The 22,192-nt window shown below is 38.5% G+C and overlaps 1 long non-coding RNA gene and 1 pseudogene across 1 annotated transcript in view; one reads left to right on the forward strand and one right to left on the reverse strand.

The window, feature by feature from the left end:
• The window catches only part of LOC143137708 (uncharacterized), a 626,567-nt gene extending 619,538 nt beyond the window's left edge, over positions 1-7,029 (forward strand). The window contains exon 3 of the long non-coding RNA XR_012990071.1: positions 5,725-7,029. This is a non-coding gene — a long non-coding RNA (uncharacterized LOC143137708). The remainder of the gene's footprint in view (positions 1-5,724) is intronic.
• Positions 7,030-13,660: 6,631 nt separating this feature from the next.
• LOC143137702 (deoxycytidylate deaminase-like) lies at positions 13,661-21,082 on the reverse strand (annotated as a pseudogene).
• Positions 21,083-22,192: the final 1,110 nt, after the last annotated feature.

Below are 22,192 nucleotides of genomic sequence, written 5' to 3' on the forward strand. Positions count from 1 at the left end.
TCTACACTTTGTGCTTTCAGTAAACATTACAGCCCTACCATATGATTCTCCACCCACTACTCACCCCCCCCCCCCCCCCCCACACACACACACACACACCAGTTGTTTAGATAAGGACTGGGCACACATAAGAGTGTACAGTATAGGGGTGCTTTGTAACACATCATGTATGATATAAAAATGAGTCTAGTGTAGCTACATGTAGGGCTTCATACACAATGATCTATTTGTATACATTTCTGCACTGGAAATACTGAAGCCATTCTTGCACTCATATGTTTCTATTTTTACTATATCTCAGATAAAATACATTAATCTTTCCCATTGTTTATTCTGGCCATGGATCAGGTAGCTGTTGCTATTGTTTGACATTAAAAACAGGCTGTCAAAATATTTGGACTTCAGATAACTTGGTGGCATTGAAGCTGCTGGAGTTGAAACTACAGGCTGGAAGCCCATAGTGTGCAGTTCAAGTCGTGAAGCTGAGTGTTTCCATGTGAGTACATTTTTAGACAGCCCAACAGAATCAGAAAAAAAAGAAATCATGCATGCTCATGGTGAAGGGGTTGGGGGAAACATTAATGAGCATCTTAAAGGCCACACCAGACTTCAGACCTTTGGGGACCAGAGCCTTCTGTGTTGCTGCCCCCACTCTATGGATCAATCTACCCCTCCACATACACAGTGCCCCCTCCCTGGGCGTGTTCAAAAAGCACTTTGGCCTCTAATCCCCTTCCCCTACCCTTTTTTGTTAAGCTACCTTGCGTATCTTGAAAGCTGCTTTACAAAACAAAGTTATTATTTTTATTATTATTATTATTATTATTATTTTATAAAGGCCAATAAGTTGTTTTAGCTAGGCTACAGACAAACCTGAGTTGTGATAGGCACATCTTCATTTTAACTGCAGATGATTTGCCAATACAACCCCAGACAATTACATCACTGATCTCTTAGCACTTACATAACTGATCTCACTCCCATGTAGTTTTGTTCAGTGCTTAAAAACATGCCTTAAAGGTGTTGTCAGCGATCATATGCATGCAGCGATCAAACCCATAACATTGGTGTCTTGTTTGTTTGGTGTGTCTCTCTCTGGTGTGTTTTGTTTGGTTGTTTTGGACAAAAGTGTCAGCTAGGAACTGTAAAATAAAGATAAACAAATGCGACATCACACACAATTGCTGACTGTACCTTTAAACTGCTTGTGGCTAACTCACCTGCCTGAGGATAGCCAGACCCCTGCAAAACAATAACAGTCTTTATGGACCCTCTCATCACTCACCTGATGCCGCGCTTCTTGGTGTTTTATGCCCCCAACGTTGACTTAAAGGCAGCACTGCCTGGAAGGCACTAGGGTTAGGCATGGGTTAAGGTTAAAGCGATGGTTCGGAGTAATTTTACCCTAGGGTTCTTTGCACCATGACCCCGAGCCAAACACCCTCCCAGAACCTTTTTTCCCTTGGTCGAGCCCTGGTCGAGTAGCGCCGTCAGAAACGAATGACATTCTGCAGTCATGATGGAACCAACTTTTATCTCGTAAATTACCCCACTAATAATGCCCTGAATGGTACGAAACTTCTGCAGTAGTACAACTACGACATTTAGTCCAATAATGAGGCATTAGAAAGTTTGTAAATGCACCAGGAGTTTATTTAAATAAGACTTGCCTGATTATCTGCTACTATACCGCTGCGTCAACGTTTCTTCCGTGATTTGGGAAAAGCCTGTAAAAGTCCTTGCAGGAAGCGATTACATCAACGTTTTTTGGTATATCCAGTTTTAAATATTTTTTTCCGAAGTGTTTACAACTTAGTAATAACTAATAATTGTTGCAAACTGGACTACGAACAAAATATTAGTGCATTCCTGGATCTACATCCTTATGCATGCTTCCTGCCAGGACTTTTACAGGCTTTTCCCAAATCACGGAAGAAACGTCGATGCAGCGGTATAGTAGCAAATAATCAGGCAAGTCTTATTTAAATAAACTCCTGATGCACTCACAAACTTTCTAATGCCTCGTTATTGGACTAAAGGTCGTAGTTGTACTACTGCAGAAGTTTCGTACCATTCAGGGCATTATTAGTGGGGTAATTTACGAGATAAAAGTTGGTTCCATCACGACTGCAGAACGTCATTAGTTTTTGATAGCGCTACTCGACCAGGGTTCGACCAAGGGAAAAAAGGTTCTGGGAGGGTGTTTGGCTCGGGGTCATGGTGCAAAGGACCCTAGGGTGAAATTTCTCCGAACCATCGCTTTAAGGTTAGGGTTGGGGTTAGGTTTAGGATTAGGTGCCTTAAAGTCAGCGGTGGCAGCGCTGCCTGGAAGACAACGTTGGGGGCATAAAACACCATCGAGCTGATGCCGCAGCAAAACTGAGGGCAGAGGTTTGGGCCCAGGTGGAGGCGCAGGTGGGAGGTGCCCATTTTGCCGAGTGTGTCGTTTGGGCACCAGACGATCCCCAGAAGCCATTGTATGCTGTGCTGCAGATGGAAATGGAGATGTTTGTGAGAGTTATGTATATGTTTAACAAGACCATGTCAGACAGAAGCATGCATGTTTGCTTTTGTGTACACGTCTTATTTTGTGTGCATGCATGTCTGTGCATGTGTGTGAGTGCTTGTGTGTTGTTCACATTTGGTCATCCAAAAATTCCTTGTCCAGTTTTCAAAAAAATACTTTTTTTTGTCTATTTATATTCAGTATATTTCTCAACTTAGGGTATATTTTTAGATGATAATGAGTTTAAAACCAATAAAATGTCAGTAATGCAGTTTTGAGTAAGACCAAAACTAGGTTTTAGGAATATAAAATAAAAACTACTGCTTCCTATTTTTAGCACTTGCTAAAACTTGCTGCAACTTATGTACAATTATGTACACATCCAGAAATGTAAATATAATTTTCTATAGGTACGAGACAGACTGGGAAGAGGCAGTGTCACCCCGTTTGTCTACCAGGCTTGTGACATTCTGCATAGATGTGTGAGAAGGGATTTAAACACTGTTTATGGACCCTTTCAAGAGAGTTCCATTATCAGCATCATAGTTGGCCCCACAAGACTTCCTTTTCAACATTCCATATGTTATCTTAATGTAGAGGAAGTAGATTGGGGCCCAAATAGAACGTTCAAGCATTGTTTTTGTTTTTATTGATGAAAGGGTCTGTGTACATAGAGCACCCTCCCCTATGACATAGCCTACTACTTTGAGCCCGGCTAAAAGCCCAACAAGAACCTGTAGTCCTCACAAGCTTCTCAGGCATCAGATAAACATTAAGGCCTGTAGCGCTGCCACATCATTTTAGGATTCACTTTTCTTTAAGCCTGTGTTATGAAATGATAACCAACATGAAAGTGTTCTCCGTTTTATTTCTGCCATGGTACTGTATTTAGCTGGCGTTATGGACGTGACAGTTTTGCGTGGAATTTCCCTGTACGTCTGTAGCCCTATAATGAACGCCATTTGAATTCTGTTGTCTGTGTTAGCTCTGATCAGCTGAGTGTAAGTGTTAGGTGAGGCAAGCGTCCTGTGAAGCGTCAGCTGACATGTTTAAAGTTTCAAAACGCACAAGGGCCCGGGGAGCGGGAGAGGTTGAATAGGGAGTCTACTTGAGACCTGGACTTTGGACAAACTGTGTGTGTGTGTTTGTGTGTGTGTGGATTGAAAATATCCCAATTCAAGGTGGATCTATCTCAGGACCTCAGACCTACCGGAGATCCAGGACTGAGCTCGGATGTCTCCGTTTTCAAGTCGCTGGTATCCGTTAAGAAGGATCCTTTTAATGTTTCAGTCATCGAATGCCTCGTCGGATTCAATGTTTTCTTTGTGGATTATATTGGTTGCACTGGACGTGGATTTTTCAGTCCTTTTCGTTGGATTTTTGCCACAGAGTTTGGATTTGTTTGTTTTCTTTGGAGGGACTGTGAGAGCACATGAAGTGCGTGCATGGACACTTTGGTTGCGCTCCTTGTGGTATGAACTGTGGGGAAATAAGTGTGTTTGTTTTTCAAGCATACTTCTGCTTTTAACTACCTGTTAACTGTATTTGAGTATTTGACTTGGTTCTGTATTATGTGGTTTTATGTAATATTTATGAATATTATCTCCTAGACTGGTGGACGGATTAATTTAATGATTGATTGATTAAATATAATAAAGCTATATCTTGTTTTTTATGGAAATTGAATTACCGGTAATATTTTTAGTTTTGAAATATGAATTTTGATGAATATAAAGGTTTTGATGGAAGCTTTGGTTTAGGTTTGTTGTGCTTTATGTTTTAATTTACATTTTTAGTCATGTGAAGGCCAAAGGGCTGATGGACAATGGAAGCGTTGAGAATACTTCATGTGATGAGTAGCCATGAGGGGATAACCACTGATCCCTAAAGAATTACTGGATTGAATAACTGATTGTCACTGCCCTATCAACAATGAGGCCCACCACCATATTGGAACCAGTCTTCCTTGTCAGGTGGAAAAACGTAGCCTACCACTCGATAGCGCTGTGAGTTTAAATAAACAACCTCAGAAAATGTCACACAGCAGACTAAGGCTGATCTATTTTTTTTTTATTGCAATCATGGCTACGATACACATCTGTTTTTTTTTCAGATCCATTAGGCTACTCCTAAAACTGTGCACTGTTCCCTCATGTTGCTGTTGGTGGTTTTTTTTAACCCGTTGTCTTGCTATACAATAAAGATCAGCTACCTGCATTTTTCTGATTCTTTAGAGGTCAGTGAGGATAGATTTCCTCCAGGTCTCCAGGCAATAAAGTATGCATGTATATTGCCTGGCTTTGGCTATCAGAAGTTTCAGTCTTCCAATACCACTCCTTATTTTATTTCTCGGATTGTGGCACCCTCTGGTGGCTGAATTCATACAATCAAAAAAGAAAATAATCTGAGACTGATACTCACAAGAAAATCATTAGATCGCCAGCATCTTGAGGTAGCTTGGAGTCATTTCTGTTACCCGTCTGACTCCTAAAACCAGAAGCCAAAGAAGCTGCTTGGTTGTGGTTAGTCTGGTAAAAACCAAACTCAATCACTTTGTGAAAATGTGGACACTCACGATTGCGAAACCTTTCCATCACTGCAATGGGGATCGGCGTAGACATAGCGTTAACTTTGAAATCATCGGTCTACTCTAGTCTAACCAATCACATAGATGAAGGATTCCTGACTTTAAAAACTTCTAAAAACAGACAATAAACAACATCGGCAGTCAGAAAACAATGTAGGCCTATCTCAGCCTACCTTTGCTAAATCTACCGACTGCAATTTTTTTTATGTTTGCAGGTGTTGCTTCTACCGTTTATCACAACCACATTTGATTTCAGAACTATACACTCTAAAAAATGCTGGGTTATTTTTTCAACCCAAACGCTGGGTTGAGGCTGTTGGGTCGTTTTGTTTGGTTGTTTTTACTCATATTGGGTCATTTCTGTAACCCAGCTTGCTGGGTTGATAGTTTATCACTGCTGGGTTGATAGTTTAGGGCTGTGCTCCCCCCTGTCCCCCACCTGACGTGGAGTACACTACCCAGCACCAGGGTGACTTCAACACAGCTGCATAGTTATTTGAAGGTTGAGAGAAAAAAAACGGCAGGCAGGCATATTCTTTCAACCGTCCAGTCCAGCAGCTGTCAACATGCAATGGAAATCAGGTGATTTCGGAAGGTATGTATCTGCTTTTATTTATTTATTTTTATCCAGACGGATTTTAAAAGTCCACCCAGAGACATACCCTTCGTGATATCAAGGAATATTCTGCCTGCCATTTCGTTCAGCTTCAAGCAGGTTAGCAGGTGTCATTCATTCCAGCTAATATTAGCTACTGTTAATGTTAAATCTACACAAAGACAGACTCATAAAACATATTTCTGTATTCACTGGGTAGGAACTGCTGAACAGAAACAAAACAAACTTTTACAACAAACTACAATTAGCATACCAGCAGCTGGTAGGTAACGTTAGCAGACTTGGAAACTTTATGCTAATTAAATATGCTTCGTGGCTAACGTTTGTCAACTAGCTAAAACAGTCGAAGGAGTCTCTTCACAACACACGTAACTTACGATAATAATCATGCCAAACAACATCTTATTAAATAATTCAGGGTAGCCTCATATTATAGCCATGTAACTTACTGGGTGGTTCTTGGTGGTAACATTAACTTGGATTCACTAAGAATGTGTTAACATAGCTAGCTAACGTTAGCACTGCTGACTGTCAGCCTAATGTTAGGCTAACGTTAATGGTAATGTTACCTGCTAGTGTTATCAAGCTCGTCTGACATAAACGCACGTTTTGTATTACCGGTATTATGTTTAAAACAACTCCATAATATAAGGTGGTCATGGTTTCCGAGTGTGTTGCACTAATAATTTGTCTCCTGGTGGATTTTTATGTCTGTCAACATCATTCACTGGTAATGGTTCATGCACGTCTTGATATAAAGTTTTGTAGGCTAACCGTGATTAAAATGCACTCTTTTTTTCTTTGATTGACAGGACTGACCCCCAAAACGGACTTTGGAATCTGCCTGCCTTCATGGAAGTATCACATGCATTTTATACTAGGCTATCTATTCAAAAATAAAGAAAACTATCAAATAAATAATTATGTTTAACTGTTTTATTTCATTGCATGGCTTTTGATGGACATTTAATATAGACTGTCTATATCAGGCCTAAAGCTGTTAACAGAAGGTGTGACTTTCAAGTAAGTAAATACAAACTTTTAGTTATTACAAGTTTGTACAAGCAGAGTATTTTAAAAATCAACCAGTAGTTTTGGGGGGATTTGGTTACATAACCCAAACGTTACGTAACTTTAACTAAACAGTTGTGTCAACATAACCCAACATATTGGTTAAATGTCAACCCAGTTGTTGGGTTAAATTTAGTAACCCAATTTGCTTGGTTAAGATAACCCAATGCTGTGTTGGACCACATTTTACTCAGCGGCTGGGTTGAAAACAACCCAGTTTGGGTTGTTTTCAACCCAGCATTTTTTAGAGTGTAGCCTCATCTCCTCTCGTCGCTGATTTGGCAGATTATAAATTATACAGTTAGAAATATTAAGAAACGCTGCAAATGTTATGCTGTTACTTATATGGTGCATTGTCACTTTAAGGTCCCTCAGTCTAAGCTTTCTCATAAAACCCTTCCACTCTTGTAAGATATAAGGCTAATCCATAAACTGTAGCTTGTTTGTTTGTGCCACATTGATAAAACACTATAATAACAATATTATGCATAGTATTAAGTTGTTACACGCAGTTATAAGTTTCTTATATTAAAAGGGGGATATCAACAATGACAAGCCACCTGGAACCTGCTATCTCTCTCTCTCTGGTACTCAAGATGCGTTCTCAATTAATTAGAGGTACCGTTCAAGTTAGATCTGCTGCATGATCACCCTTGCATGTAACACTGAGTTGGTTTGACATCGTAAAGATTCTCGAAGAGAAAAAAGCAGTTTGCATTAAAGCAAACTGGCTACATTTTTTTTTTTTTTTTTCATTTTTATTGGCTACATTTTGGTACCCCTCGGCCTCTTGGTGCCCTTGTGCGTGGTGAGAGCGCACCACACGCCTTGCTGTAGCAGCCTATACAATGTTGAAACATTTCTTATAGTCTCTTACCTATTTGCCCTGATGGACTCGTTGACACAGACACACGCACTCGCTTTGGACTTCTTTCCCTGCTGCTGTCCCTTTCTATATTAGCCTACAGAGCAACTAGGCTAGACAGGCGCGTGTAATTACAAAGTGGGGTCTGGGGTCATAGCTGTGGTTGCGTGGCAATTGCTAGGTAATAAGGTAAACCCTATTTTTGCTGCCAATCAACAAAAAGCATGTCTTTTATGTCTGTGTATATGTAGGCTACACAGGATTTTATGTACAATAAACACAACCAAGAACGAAACCGAACAATCGTTTCATTTGAAACTAGCAGAAATTATAATCAGAAGTTCATTTTCACCAAAAACCGGGACAATTCGTGTCCCGGGAAATATTTTTAATTATCCGGGACAGTCGGTCAAAAACCGTGGTAAAGTTGGTTTTATATTGGACGTTGGATATTCGACACATTCGAAAAATCTATTTAGCACTGACTACCAGGGGCGGAGCCAGACATTGTAAACATTCGGGGCTTAGCCCATTTAATTTTTTTTTAAAATAACCCCTTAAATAATGACTTTTAGTGAATTTTGTGTAAACTAATGGACACATTGAGACTTAAAAAATGTGAAACTAACATTCAACAGATTCAAGGTATCTGACTGGCACACTGTGTAAAATTATAGTTTTGGGTCTTTCAAGAGGCAATATCTGTTCATATCTGTTTAGCATGTACTTAGTTAATTAAGCGTTTCTTATGGTTTGTACAGTATTTGTTTATTTTCATTAGGCTATTGTTTGATATGACATTATTGTTTATTATTGCTATTCTCCTTCTTCCTCTTCCCTGATCTCATCTGTGTGACAAATATATAGAATATCTTATACTATAATATACATAATATGATATAATTACAGTATGGCCAGTCATCATGATACAAGGGTATTTTAGAAGGAATGCATTATCATCTTGACATAGGCGTTTCTAAATTATATTAATTTTGTAATTTAGCAATATTATTTATAGGTTTCATCAGGTCCCTTTACACAGGTGCATAAAATCAAGCACCTAGATTATGAATGCAGACTGCATGGTGCTTGATTAACACACTTATGGAAAGGGCCCTTTCCTCTCAATATATCATTGTAATTGTAATTTTTTTTTTTTAGTTAATAATTAGTTAGGCAGCCAAAACAACATAACATGACTTTTATATTTATGTGGACTCTTGGATTATAAGATCTGTGGTGGATAGGATATCAACAAGGTTTTAAGGTAGGCTAACAGTTAACATTCTTTTGTGCAACATATGACACTGAAAAGTTGACATGGGCAGATAACTGTTAATGGGTTTTTCTGACATTTCAAAACAGTGTAGCCTAATTTATTACAAGACGAGGATCACTTTGTTTTGGGAGCTGGAATTTCTTATTCTGCAGTAGGCTTAGCTAGCCTATGAGAGTATTGAATTTGCCTTTTCCGCCGACTAACGAGGACATTTAACGTTAACATTAAGCATTTATTTAGGGAGCTAGCCAAGTAGCCTAACGTTAGCCTGCCTAACTGACTGAGCTCTTAACGTGAAATCACCAACCTGAAACAACACCATCCGTCAGTTCACTGGGCGATGCTGTTGCTTGAACGGAGCTGGGTGGTCTTTTGAAAAACTTTCTAATATCCATAACGTTTCAACAACATGTACACAAAGTGTTTTATCACAGACTGTAAAAGTGACAGACATGGCGTAGCGTTGTCAAGGCAGCATTTTCACTGGATCTAAACAAATCAATCTAACCATTGAAATCACCATAGCGGATAGCCCAGAGACCTGGCATAGATCGTGTAGCAAGTCAAATTATTTTTCAATATTGGGCTTTGAAAATAAGGGATATATTTCCTCAGTAATAGAGCATTTTGTGAGATTTATAGAGAAACCGAGGGGAAGTTATATTGGAAATAAGAGTTGCCGGGAATTTAAAACACTAAAAAAAAGATTCGGGGCTTTTGAAAAAAGATTCGGGGCTTAAGCCCGCTAAGCCACCCCCTAGCTCCGCCACTGCTGACTACGAGGGTCAAATTTGTGTCAAACCAACTTTAATGTGTTTAAACAAGGCCTGCCTATATTACACAAAGCTTCTTTTGTCCAAAAACCCATGTTTTGATTTTATGAATGTTTTAGGCTGATAAAAGATTTCAATCTATTATGCGGCTTCACCTTTTGACTTACCCATACTAAAACACATCTCCTGAACTCGGCTTACTGCCCTTTCTAGTACACAAAGCTTCTTTTTCCCTAAAACCTACTCTTTGATTTTATACAATTTTTAATGTTAAATGTTTCAAATCTATTATGCGGCTTGCCCTTTTGACCTACCCATGTCAAAACACATCTGGTGAACTCGGATTACTGCTCTATATAGTACACAAAGCTTCTTTTTCCCAAAAATCCATTCTTTGATTTTATAAATATTTTTTTATGTAAAAAAAATGCTTTAAATGCTTTAAATCTATTATGCGGCTTGACCTTTTGACCTAACCATGTCAAAACACATCTGTTGCACTCAGCTAACTGCCCTTTATAGTGCACAACGCTTATTTTTTCCAGAAACTCACTCTTTGATTTTATATTAATTTTTTACTATTCAAAAATGCTATAAATCTATTATGCGGCTTGACCTTTTGACCTACCCATGTCAAAACACATCTGCTGCACTCGGCTAACTGCCCTACATAGTACACAAAGCTTCTTTTTTCCAAAAATGCACTCTTTGATTTTATATTATTTTTTTACTATTCAAAAATGCTATAAATCTATTATGTGCCTTCACCTTTTGACCTACCCATGTCAAAACACATCTGTTGCACTCAGCTAACTGGCCTTCATAGTACACAAAGCTTCTTTTTTTTCAAAAACTCAGTCTTTGATTTTATATAAATTTTTTACTATTCAAAAATGCTATAAATCTATTATGCGAATTGACCTTTTGACCTACCCATGTCAAAACACATCTGTTGCACTCGGCTAACTGCCCTACATAGTACACAAAGCTTATTTTTTCCAAAAACTCACTTTTTGATTTTATATTAATTTTTCACTATTCAAAAATGCTATAAATCTATTATGCGAATTGACCTTTTGACCAACCCATGTCAAAACACATCTGCTGCACTCAGTTAACTGCCCTACATAGTACACAAAGCTTCTTTTTTTCAAAAACATACTCTTTGATTTTATATACATTTTTTACTATTCAAAAATGCTATAAATCTATTATGTGCCTTCACCTTTTGACCTACCTATGTCAAAACACATCTGTTGCACTCAGCTAACTGGCCTTCATAGTACACAAACTTCTTTTTTTCAAAAACTCACTCTTTGATTTTATATTAAATTTTTACTATTAAAAAATGCTATAAATCTATTATGCGAATTCACCTTTTGACCTACCCATGTCAAAACATATCTATTGCACTCAGGTAACTGCCCTACATAGTACACAAAGCCTATTTTTTTTCAAAAACTCTTTCTTTGATTTTATATAATTTTTTTACTATTCAAAAATGCTACAGTATAAATCTATTATGCTCCTTCACCTTTTGACCTACCCATGTCAAAACACATCTGCTACACTCAGCTAACTGCCCTACATAGTACACAAAACTTATTTTTTCCAAAAACTCACTCTTTGATTTTATATTAATATTTTACTATTCAAAAATACTATAAATCTATTATGCACCTTCACTTTTTGACCTACCCATGTCAAAACACATCTGCTGCACTCAGCTAACTGCCCTACATAGTACACAAAGCTTATTTCTTTCCAAAGCCCACTCTTTGATTTTATATATGTTTTATTATCAAAAAATGCTATAAATCTATATTATACATTTATTGAAAATATAAAAAAATCCAGTTGATTTACACAGCCAAATGGAACTTTGGATGGAAAACAAAATATAGTTAACTTAATAAATATAAATGATGTATGTCTACCTACAAAGAGGTAGCTTGTTTTTTTGCATTTTTGAATAGTAAAAAAATAATATAAAATCAAAGAAAGAGTTTTTGAAAAAAAATAAGCTTTGTGTACTATGTAGGGCAGTTACCTGAGTGCAGCAGATGTGTTTTGACATGGGTAGGTCAAAAGGTCGATTCGCATAATAGATTTATAGCATTTTTATAAAGTAAAAAAATAATATAAAATCAAAGAGTGAGTTTTTGGAAAACATAAGCTTTGTGTACTATGAAGGCCAGTTAGTTGAGTGCAACAAATGTGTTTTGACATGGGTAAGTCGAAAGGGGTAGCCACATAATAGATTTATAGCATTTTTGAATAGTAAAAAATTCATATAAAATCAAAGAGTGAGTTTTTGGAAAAAAGAAGCTTTGTGTATTATGTAGGGCAGTTAGCTGAGTGTAACAGATGTGTTTTGACATGGGTAAGTCGAAAGGGGTAGCCACATAATAGATTTATAGCATTTTTGAATAGTAAAAAATTTATATAAAATCAAAGAGTGAGTTTTTGGAAAAAATAAGCTTTGTGTACTATGTAGGGCAGATAGCCGAGTGCAACAGATGTGTTTTGACATGGGTAGGTCAAAAGGTGAAGGCACATAATAGATTTAAAGCATTTAAAGCATTTTTTTTACATTAAAAAATATTTATAAAATCAAAGAATGGATTTTTGGGAAAAAGAAGCTTTGTGTACTATATAGAGCAGTAATCCGAGTTCACCAGATGTGTTTTGACATGGGTAGGTCAAAAGGGCAAGCCGCATAATAGATTTGAAACATTTAACATTAAAATTTTTATAAAATCAAAGAGTAGGTTTTAGGGAAAACGAAACTTTGTGTACTAGAAAGTGCAGTAAGCCGAGTTCAGGAGATGTGTTTTAGTATGGGTAAGTCAAAAGGTGAAGCCGCATAATAGATTGAAATCTTTTATCAGCCTAAAAAATTCATAAAATCAAAACATGGGTTTTTGGACAAAAGAAGCTTTGTGTAATATAGGCAGGCCTTGTTTAAACACATTAAAGTTGGTTTGACACAAACTTGACCCTCGTAGTCAGTGCTAAATAGATTTTTCGAATGTGTCGAATATCCAACGTCCAATATAAAACCAACTTTACCACGGTCACTCACCAAAAAAGGGAACAATCCCGGGAAATCCAGTACATGTGGCAACGCTAAGTTGGGCGTGTCCAGTGGGCTTACCGTTTTTCTTAATTGCTTTGGTGCATTTCTCAGATCAGAATTGAAATTCTCAAAACGGTTTGTTCAAATTCCATATCATCTTATCACTTGTGCACATAATTAAAGCAGTTTCTCCCCATCTTGTAGAAATATAGTACAATGCTTAGTACAGCCATGCAACTAATTTTGTACAAATGTCAGCTGCTTTTAAAATGTTCAATTGCTAATGTCATATTGGTCAAAATCCACTATACTGGTCCCCTGCTGAATAGTATCCCATGAACAAATTGCCTTATTCCATTGCTTGTGTCATTACATGTAATATGTGTTGAACTAGCAGTCATAACTTGTCACAGTCTGTCTCTAGCATATATAAGTACATGTAGTATGTGTGACCTGCAGACAGGAATGTCACTGATTAATAATTCACACAAAAACACAGATTTTATTTAATTGTATTTTGTCACAGCAGTAGTAGAGTCAAACAGAAAATGCATTTGGTGAGCTATATGTTGCAAATGAAAAAAGCCATTCACAGCAATGCCTTCAAAATGGACATAACAGACTCACTACATCTAAACTTGACTGATAGTCATTTCTGAAATGGCAGTACTTCATTAATATATGTGGAGGATTACATTTAATAGTATTATACTTGCTGTTAGGGAAATGTTATGGAAAATGTTAGGGAAAACGCAGAAAGAAATAGATACAAACCCAACTATTTTAAAAAGTCACTAAGGTGGACAGCCTGTGCCACTGCTTAGGAATAGTGTTGCTACTTTTTACATTCCAAAGCTTTTTGTAATAGAAAAAAAATAATTTTTACGAAGTATTAATACATTTGCAGGTTAAAAGACTAAAAGTAAAAATACATCATGAAAAAAAAGTGCTTGTGTTTGGTTTGACTGTGTGGAGAGGGAGAGAACAGAAGCCATCAGTGGTAGTGGAAAGATAATGCCGTGGGGAGGGACGTCAATCAGTCGGTGGATCAGCCGGTGGATTATCAAAGAGACCAGGCTCAATTTCATCAAAATCAATGACGATCAAAGACGGCCGAAAATGCCTGGCACACAAACACACAGATACACACACACACACACAGACAGAGACAGACAGACAGACAGACAAACAGACACACACACACACACACAAATAAAAAAAGGGAAAATATTTTGTTTAAGAAAAAGTTTGAGTGAACTTTTCTCTTGTGATGCTTTGAATGAAATTAACACAAACTTGAGTGAAACAACACTCTCATTTTTTCCCCTCTTCCTTCAGCTTAGAAATCCATCTCCCACTACCATGATGACCTTTAGTTTTTGTCATAGTTTTGTCACACATGAATGAACAATGCAGCAATGCCACACACTCAACACATAAAAAGGTTTGTTTGTGTCGGTAGTACATTTACAAAGGATTCACACAGGTGACGGTGCTCACAGTTTTATTTTTCTGGCTGAGAGTTAACCTTGTAGAACAACCAGCTGGATGTACATGAAGCTAGATGCACATGAAGCATGTCTGGACCCTTCTCTTTCTCTCTCTGTCTCCCTCTCTTTCCCTCATGTTAATAGCAGAGTAGGTGCCAGATGAGGAGCTCTGGAGACTCACCTGTATGGGATTCCTGCCAAGTCAAGCATTCTTTTGGAGGCAATCACCTCTGTCTTGTTGTGATACTTGTCTGACAAATAAATCACATCCTTTATACCTGTAGGTAACAGAGGAGGGATGTAGGGATGGAGAGAGAGAGAAACAGAGAAAGGAAAGAAGTCAACTACCTGTAAGACAGGCTGAGCAGGTGTTGGCCTGACTGACCTGATCTGGTGGTGGGGTATGGGATGTTCCAAGATGCTCAGAGGTTCACAGAGTTGAAAGCAAGACAGTCTTTCTTCTCTAACATCATCATTAGAAGTACAAATAACACTTGTGTGCTATTTACAACTGTCAAGAAATTAACAAGCACTTAGCATTGATTCAGGATTGCCACTCTCTTTGACACAAAAGGGTTTAAAGCAAAGGATACTATTAAAGCCTCAGAATATGACACGAGAAATTGATTACTGCGGGCTTTTCACAGGCCTCCCTAAAAAAACTATCAAACAGCTTCAGATGATACAAAATGCAGCAATTGACCATGCACATTACTCCAATACTTACAGGAGAAATCCAGCGATTTTCCACATAGATCTCCGTTTCTCGAGATCACTGAGTACTGTCGGTACGGGAAAAAAAACCCGAAAACATTTGGCTTTACCTAACTTGAGTTGAGTTCCAACAGCTAAAGTAGCCAGGCAGCTACAGTGCTACACTCTGGGGGCATGAACATGGGGACGGGACTTACTCATCCTCTCCAGTTATAATGCCTCCATACTTCAAGGTGTGAGTGAGGCTGCGAGATGAAAATGGATGGAGTAAAGTATGGAACAAGATAGAGAGAAAGACAGAGAGAGAGAATGGAGAGAAACATGTGAGACTGCAAGAGGAGGAGAGTGAGCCAAATATGCAAAATGTTTGCAAATGAGGTGCGAACAGGGAAGCTCTGCCTATCACTACGAAACGTGATGTACTCTCATTTACCATAAATTACCCTTGAAAACATACCAAAACCACTTAATTTAAATTAAGGGTCCCTTAATTTGTAAAACAGGCCCTTCATTTTACCTTAAAATGCAATTGTGTGAAACCCCTTAATCCTAGGCAGGGATCACACTGGCCAGCGGCAAGCATAACGCAATGCTCAGACCATAATAAGTTCTACCTCGTTCCTATAAGTAACACAAAAGGTTTGCCTAAATGACAATTGAATACTCTCATGTTGCGCTTTGAAAGTTGAACCAAGTTCAAAGCTCAGCTTTTTCAAAGGTAGCGTTACGCTAGCACTGCCACTGTTCCCCTGCAGAACCATAGAGAACAATTAGGAAACCTGCCGCTTGCCGCTGGTCAGTGTGATCCTCACCTTAAGGTGTCAAGTCAAGGTTCCCTTTATTTGTTGTGATTAAGGGGGTAGTTAAGGACAATTTAAGTATATCTTAATCTTATTTTAAAGTGTTAATTCAGGGATTCCTTGATAAAGGGGGGAAATTAAGGGGAAATCGAAAAAGTAAGGGGTAAATTCAGTTAGCCTGGGTTTTCCCATGCTGCCTTGCGTGCGCGATTTAATTCGCGCTGCAAGGCAGCCTGGACACCATGGAGCAAATTTTCACCTGAGATAGGGGACCAATCACAGAGCGGGGAGGGTGCAGCAAGACGATGACGACACACGGAAGCCGTTATGAGCTACGTACAGACGCATTTGATAGACATTCGTAGCGCCCAATAAACGGCTCTGGGCATTCGTAAACCATGTTTCAAATACGAGAAAATGAATGCCTAGTTTCCAGACCCCGTCTCATTTGAGATGAGGGTATGACGTTAGCCAGGCTAAAATTCAGTAGGCTTTTCTCCTTAATTGACCTTAATCTTTGAACATTTCTAATTAAAAACAACTTAATTATAGAAGGGTTTTAAGGTCAAAAGTATGGCATTTATAAGGGGTGAAATTAAGTGGTTTTGTTTTGTAGTGTATTATTAGAGAGAAAGTAAGTTAGTGAGTTAGTGTTTGTATACAAAGAGGTGTAATATTGGAAGGAATGAAAACATCCCTAAGCTTGTGAGTGAAAATAATAATGATAAAAAAAAACGTTTGTGCCTGTAACCCAAAATCCTTCAATTTTGTTTTATAATTTTCAACTGCATCCTTCTGATTGAGTTTTTTCTTGTCCTTCATCCTTGCCTCAGTTGCTCCACCTCTCCTCACCTGATTGGATGATGATCTTGGTACACTCATTGCAGGGGAACAGGGACACATAAATGGTGCAGCCCTTCACATCTGCCGAGTTCTTGTTCATGATGGCGTTTAGCTCAGCATGGCACACTGCAACCCAAGGATGGAGAGGAACAGCCATTAGAGAAGGCAACAATCTTAATACACATCACTGAATTATGTGTTGGAAAGGTAGCTTTGTGATGAGCAGTGATAGAATAACAGTGTTATTTTTTCAGTAACGGGTAATCTATCCAATTACTGTTTCCATCGTCACAACTCAGTTACCGTTACTGACAAATAAAATGCTGTGTGTTACTGTAATTAAGCTCATTGAAGCTGTTTTCATCCAACCAGGCTCTCTCAGCCACAGGAGCTGCAACATTTTTTTGCCCGGGGCGAGACAAACGCATAAGTGATGAGTATTGGCTAAGGTAGAGTAAAATGTCATGGTAAGCCAACCAGAGGCAGAGTTGGGTGGCATGCACATGCACAGTTGCGCACAAACACAAACGACCAGACAGAGGAAGCAATAGCGAGCCCAAAGAATTCAAAGGGGTCCAAATTCTTTGACATATTTAACATAACACATAACACTAAAAAAAATAGATGCAATAGATGCAAAACTTTCCCTGGTAACTAGTTTTATAATGCTGTAACTCAGTTACTAACTCAGTTACTTTTTGGGAGAAGTAACTAGAAACTAATTTCCCTTGTTGGGGTCATTCGGGTTTAGGGTTAGGTTTTTTCTTTTAAAAAGGGTCCTACTGTATGTTCTCCAGTCCCATACAAAGCGGGGAACATAGGACCCGGGGAACATAGGTACACTCCCACTTTTTTAAAGTAACATGCCCAACACTGGTGATGAGTAAACAAACTGAATTCCATTATCACTGCTCCTTGCGAGTGCGAGTCAGAGAAGACAGCAGAAGAGTTCCCCAGAGACTCCCTCATTGGAGAGGCTCACTATTTGCCTCACTCTCCTCTCCCATCCCAGCCCTCCTTAGAAGTTTTGTCATTTTCAACATTTGATATGCTGTCTATGTAGCCTAGAAATCTAGACGCACCCTAGCGGCAGCAAATTACTTGCTGCCAGGGCTAGTCTAGCAACTCTCCATTGGCTTGTGTGCTGGAAAAATGTAACTTCTATCAGGTCAATCAAATCGTGTATAGAGACATTAGGCGGGCTTAACATAATGATTGATGGCAGAGTTGCAACGGTTTGCGTTGAATTCCCTGCTACCTGAAAACACAGAAGATGGATGTTTCTGTTGGCGGACAAAATATATATATATATATATATATATATTTTTTTTTTTTAACCAAGAGGTACTGGCCTTCAGTAGTCCCAGAGAAATTCCATGCAGGGTTTTGTTTTTGTTTGGAGGACAGGCTGCCTTCATTTTGTTTGTTTCCAGTTTTTGCAGTCTGGGCTGCCTACAGAGACTGTTTTTTCTTTCTTTCATGTAGTCATGAATTGGGAATCTAGCGGTTGTGAGGAAATGATTACTGACAAAAAAAATGCATTGGCTTGAAATCACATATGATATGATATATCACCCCTGTGGATACACTGGTGTCTTTTATAGAAGTGCAATGTTTTTTCTTTCTTTCTTTGCCTTATACTTTTTAATGTATGTTGTATGTATGTCCTGTTTGTGTTGTCTGTGTCTTTTGAATGGACCCTGATTCTGGCAATAATGGTGATGAGTATGATGAAAAGTTAAGATACGCTACCTACCATACATATATTTATTGTTCAGTGGGTCCACATTGTCTCGAGCCCAGGGCAGCGATCCAGCGGGGCAGCCAATTGGCATCCTATTGTAGCCGATGCCCACAATCTTCTTCTGTTCACAATGCAGGCCCCGACCTTGGACAGAAATAACGTCAACATGTCAGTTGAGGTCAAGAAAAGGGATATTTCAGATGCCACAAACATGGGACTGTGAACTGAAGAATGTTATTGAACATCCCTGCTCGCTATGGCTCCAGCAGAGGAGGCAGCAAAGCCAGTGAGCCTTCAGGTTTCCACTGAGACGGGAAGCTAGAGACTCAAGGGTTCAGCCCAGGTACAGTCAGGATATTCACAATTCAAACTTTCATTTGCAGCCTGTAAGTAGGTTTTGAGTTTGTGTTTTGGCCTGCTGCGCCACCCTCCGCCAATTTTCTAATGACACAGCTAGTAGCACTTTGACCTTTGGATTGACAGATTTGCCTACTTAAAGGTGCAGTCAGGGATTTCACAGGAAGTTGTGTTTGTTTGTGTTTATGTTTATATTTCAATTTATTAGCAGATGCTTTTGTGCAAAAAAAACAAAGACCAAACGAAACATGTCAGAGAGGTAGCTCACCCCTACCTTCAGTATTCCCAGAGAAATAACACACAGAGTTTCGTTTTTTACAAATGCTAACTAGAATAAATTATATCATCCTATGTACATTTGATGCTTTCTTAGTTTATCTGATGTATTTGACATTTAACTTCTTGTAGTGTACTTGCCTATCTTGTTTTACCTTGCATTCCATTTAAATGATATTGGTTACATTTAATTTATGGTTTACCCTTTAATTAATTCTTTATTCATCCACCATTAGTGTATCTCTCCTTGTGTGCCATGTCACTACTCTGCCACTAGCTTATAAACTACTTGGTAATACTGGAGGTCAACTTTTTAATTTTATGGAGTCAGATTTGTCGTAGTTTCTCACAGTATTTATCACTGATGGATTCTTCTGTCCTATAATGTTCAAGACATGCTTAACCTTCGTAGCCAACACAAAATGTCATATACATGAATAGATATTTCTACTAGCATGCTTCAGGTGGCATGGATGCAGCACAAAGTATTTTTCCCTAATATAAAGGCTGACATAAGATATATGATCACATCATACATTCCCAGATATAGGTATAGGCTAGACTGTCTTAAAAACCATATAGCCTACAGTAGCATTTGAAGAGCTCTTTTCCAAAACGCTATAAATCTGTTTTTGTAAACATTAATTAAAATGTTTAATTAACATTAATTAAATGTAATAAACCCGTTTAGAAATCATTTGGATGGTTAAATTACTTGTTCCGGTGAAAATGGTGACTTTCCCTGCTGCGCCTAGCGTCCCCAGGCGGAAAACCAACCTTGCAACATTAATGCACCAAAGTCGCCTTTGAGACGCAGTCTACTCTGCATTTGTAATTCAAACTAATCCTAGATCTCCATTTAGTGTGTGCGCTTATACAAATAATGATGTGGCCTACACAATATATCCTGGTGCAGTATAAAAACATAATGCCATGAGTCATTCTACAGTTAGGGCTTCAAGTAGGTGTAGGGCCTACAATGTTATTTGAGAAGAAAAGGGAGAGGGAGAGCGGTAATTATATGTTTGCAGCGGTAACTACATGAATATATCTTACCGCTAGAACTTTGGGAAATCCCATTCAAGTCAATGGAGCGTTCTACTAGCATTGTTAAGAGCCGTATAAAAAGCCCAACTAACACTCCCGCCATGTGTTGCTGCAAACATATAATTACCGCTGTCAATGGCAACGGGTTTTGTGCTTCTGATACGTCTTTCATATCACTACACAAGGACTGGAACTTCATTCAAACGTGAAAGCAGACGGTTGATCAGCTGTGTTCTAAAGAATGTTTGATTCAAGTTCAGCAGCGTGTGTTGTTGCGAACTATTTGTTTCTCAGCAAATGCCACGATGAACGGTAACAAATAGGCTAGGTTATGTAGGCTAAAGTGATATCGTGGAGAGTTTATTATTTCGTTTTGGCAAGTAGCCGTATAATAAGCGGGATAATGTATAGAACGCCGGTCATTACTGTGAAAATAAGTCCCTTCAGGGCGGAACAAGACCCCTCCGCTGCGCGTCGGGGTCCGGTTCGCCCTGTCGGGACTTATTTTCACAGTAATGACCGGCGTTCTATACATTATCCCTTACTTGTAGACAGTGATACCTTAGAGTTAGTGTCCGGGCTCTGTTTTGCAGCGAGGAAAGCCACAGCCATGAAATACTCCTGGTCCTCCATCTTATTCTATATATGACAGGAGAAAGAGGGAAAAACAAATACAGGAGTGTGAGACATTTAAATGAATTTTAATAAATAATTTGTATTTTGTTTCCAGGCAATATCAGTGGAACTGCAGTTAGGTTATTATTTGATTTGTATTTCTTCACTTTATTCAAATCAACATAACTGCAAGATTATTGATATTACTTTTGAAATACCCAATGAAAAACATAATTTATTAATATTCTTAAAAATGGAGATATTGAATTTCGGAACCCAACTCTTAAATACGACAGGCCACGGAAATTGTATACAGCCATTTTATACAGCGTGTGGGTAACTCCCACTTCAATGACAAAAATCCAATGACAACCCCTTCCCAAGCAGGGCTTAGTCATAGAAAAATAAAGAAAGAAAAAAACGATATACTACAGGAAACCAAAAAGCAACACCATCTGAAATGTAATCAAACGTCCAGAGAGTAGCCTACACCCCTGAGTGGTTTGTCCTGGTGGTTTTGCGTTTTCCGTTAGTGGCGTGCGCTATCAACGGTGCGGTAGGCCTGTCAACAATATCGCAAAATTTGGAAAGATCTAGCACAGGCTGGAAACCCCATTAATTTTTGGAGCCGATCAGACTCAAAGGTAACTTTGAAGCATTTTCCATATTGTAGCCTATTCTCTCGCAATGATGGCGAAAGTGAAACTTAGTGCTCTTTTATTTTAAATGATGAATTTGTGCGTGCCTGTGTCATTAGATAAATAATGCATGTATATGCTAGTAGTAATGTCAGAAATGAACCTGTTTATAGCATGTTACATTTAGATGCGCACTCAATCGTGCATCCATGCAGGCAAAACGTAGTACTCAAATGTGGTGCAAACGTCATTTCTGTCAGAAACCAACCTATAATGCATGGGGTAACGTGAGGTGAGTCAGACAGAAGAGGGGCCTGTCTAGCATATTACAATTTAAAATTGTGTGATTAGCCGCCAGCATAATAAAATCAAAATACAAATACAAAATCTTATTAGGCTGTATCCAAACCTAAGCCTTGCGTTAAGCAATCAGTTAAAGAGCCATTGCATTCTGTGTAATACTATATATAGCCCCTAACCTTACACTGAACAAAGTCAATCAACACTTCTGCTCTTCTACCTCATGTATACTTCAATCTTACAATTATAATATTGTTATTAATACATTATCATTGCACTGAACTGCCTTGCACTATATTTATATTTAAGTCTTAAATCTCAGTCTATACTGATATGCACTATTCCTCTCTTCAATTGTACAGTATATTGTATATCTTACCTGTGCCTGTTGAGGTGTCCACGACCATGGCAACCTTGATAGGGACAACAAGGAGGCAGACATCCCCAGCTGCACTTCCCTCCCCAGACAATTGCACTACCCCACCCATAGTGTTCTATTTATTTGCAAATGTACTGTATTTATACTTATACATAGCCATATTCTACTATTTCTACTACATATTCTTACTGTTCTGTTTTTATTCTATTATAT

The sequence above is a fragment of the Alosa pseudoharengus genome, unplaced genomic scaffold, assembly GCF_046254945.1.
Source record: "Alosa pseudoharengus isolate Yale_2024_CS ecotype anadromous, Long Island Sound unplaced genomic scaffold, YU_APseudo_1.1 YU_APseudo_1.1_scf_21, whole genome shotgun sequence".
Lineage (NCBI taxonomy): Eukaryota > Metazoa > Chordata > Actinopteri > Clupeiformes > Clupeidae > Alosa > Alosa pseudoharengus.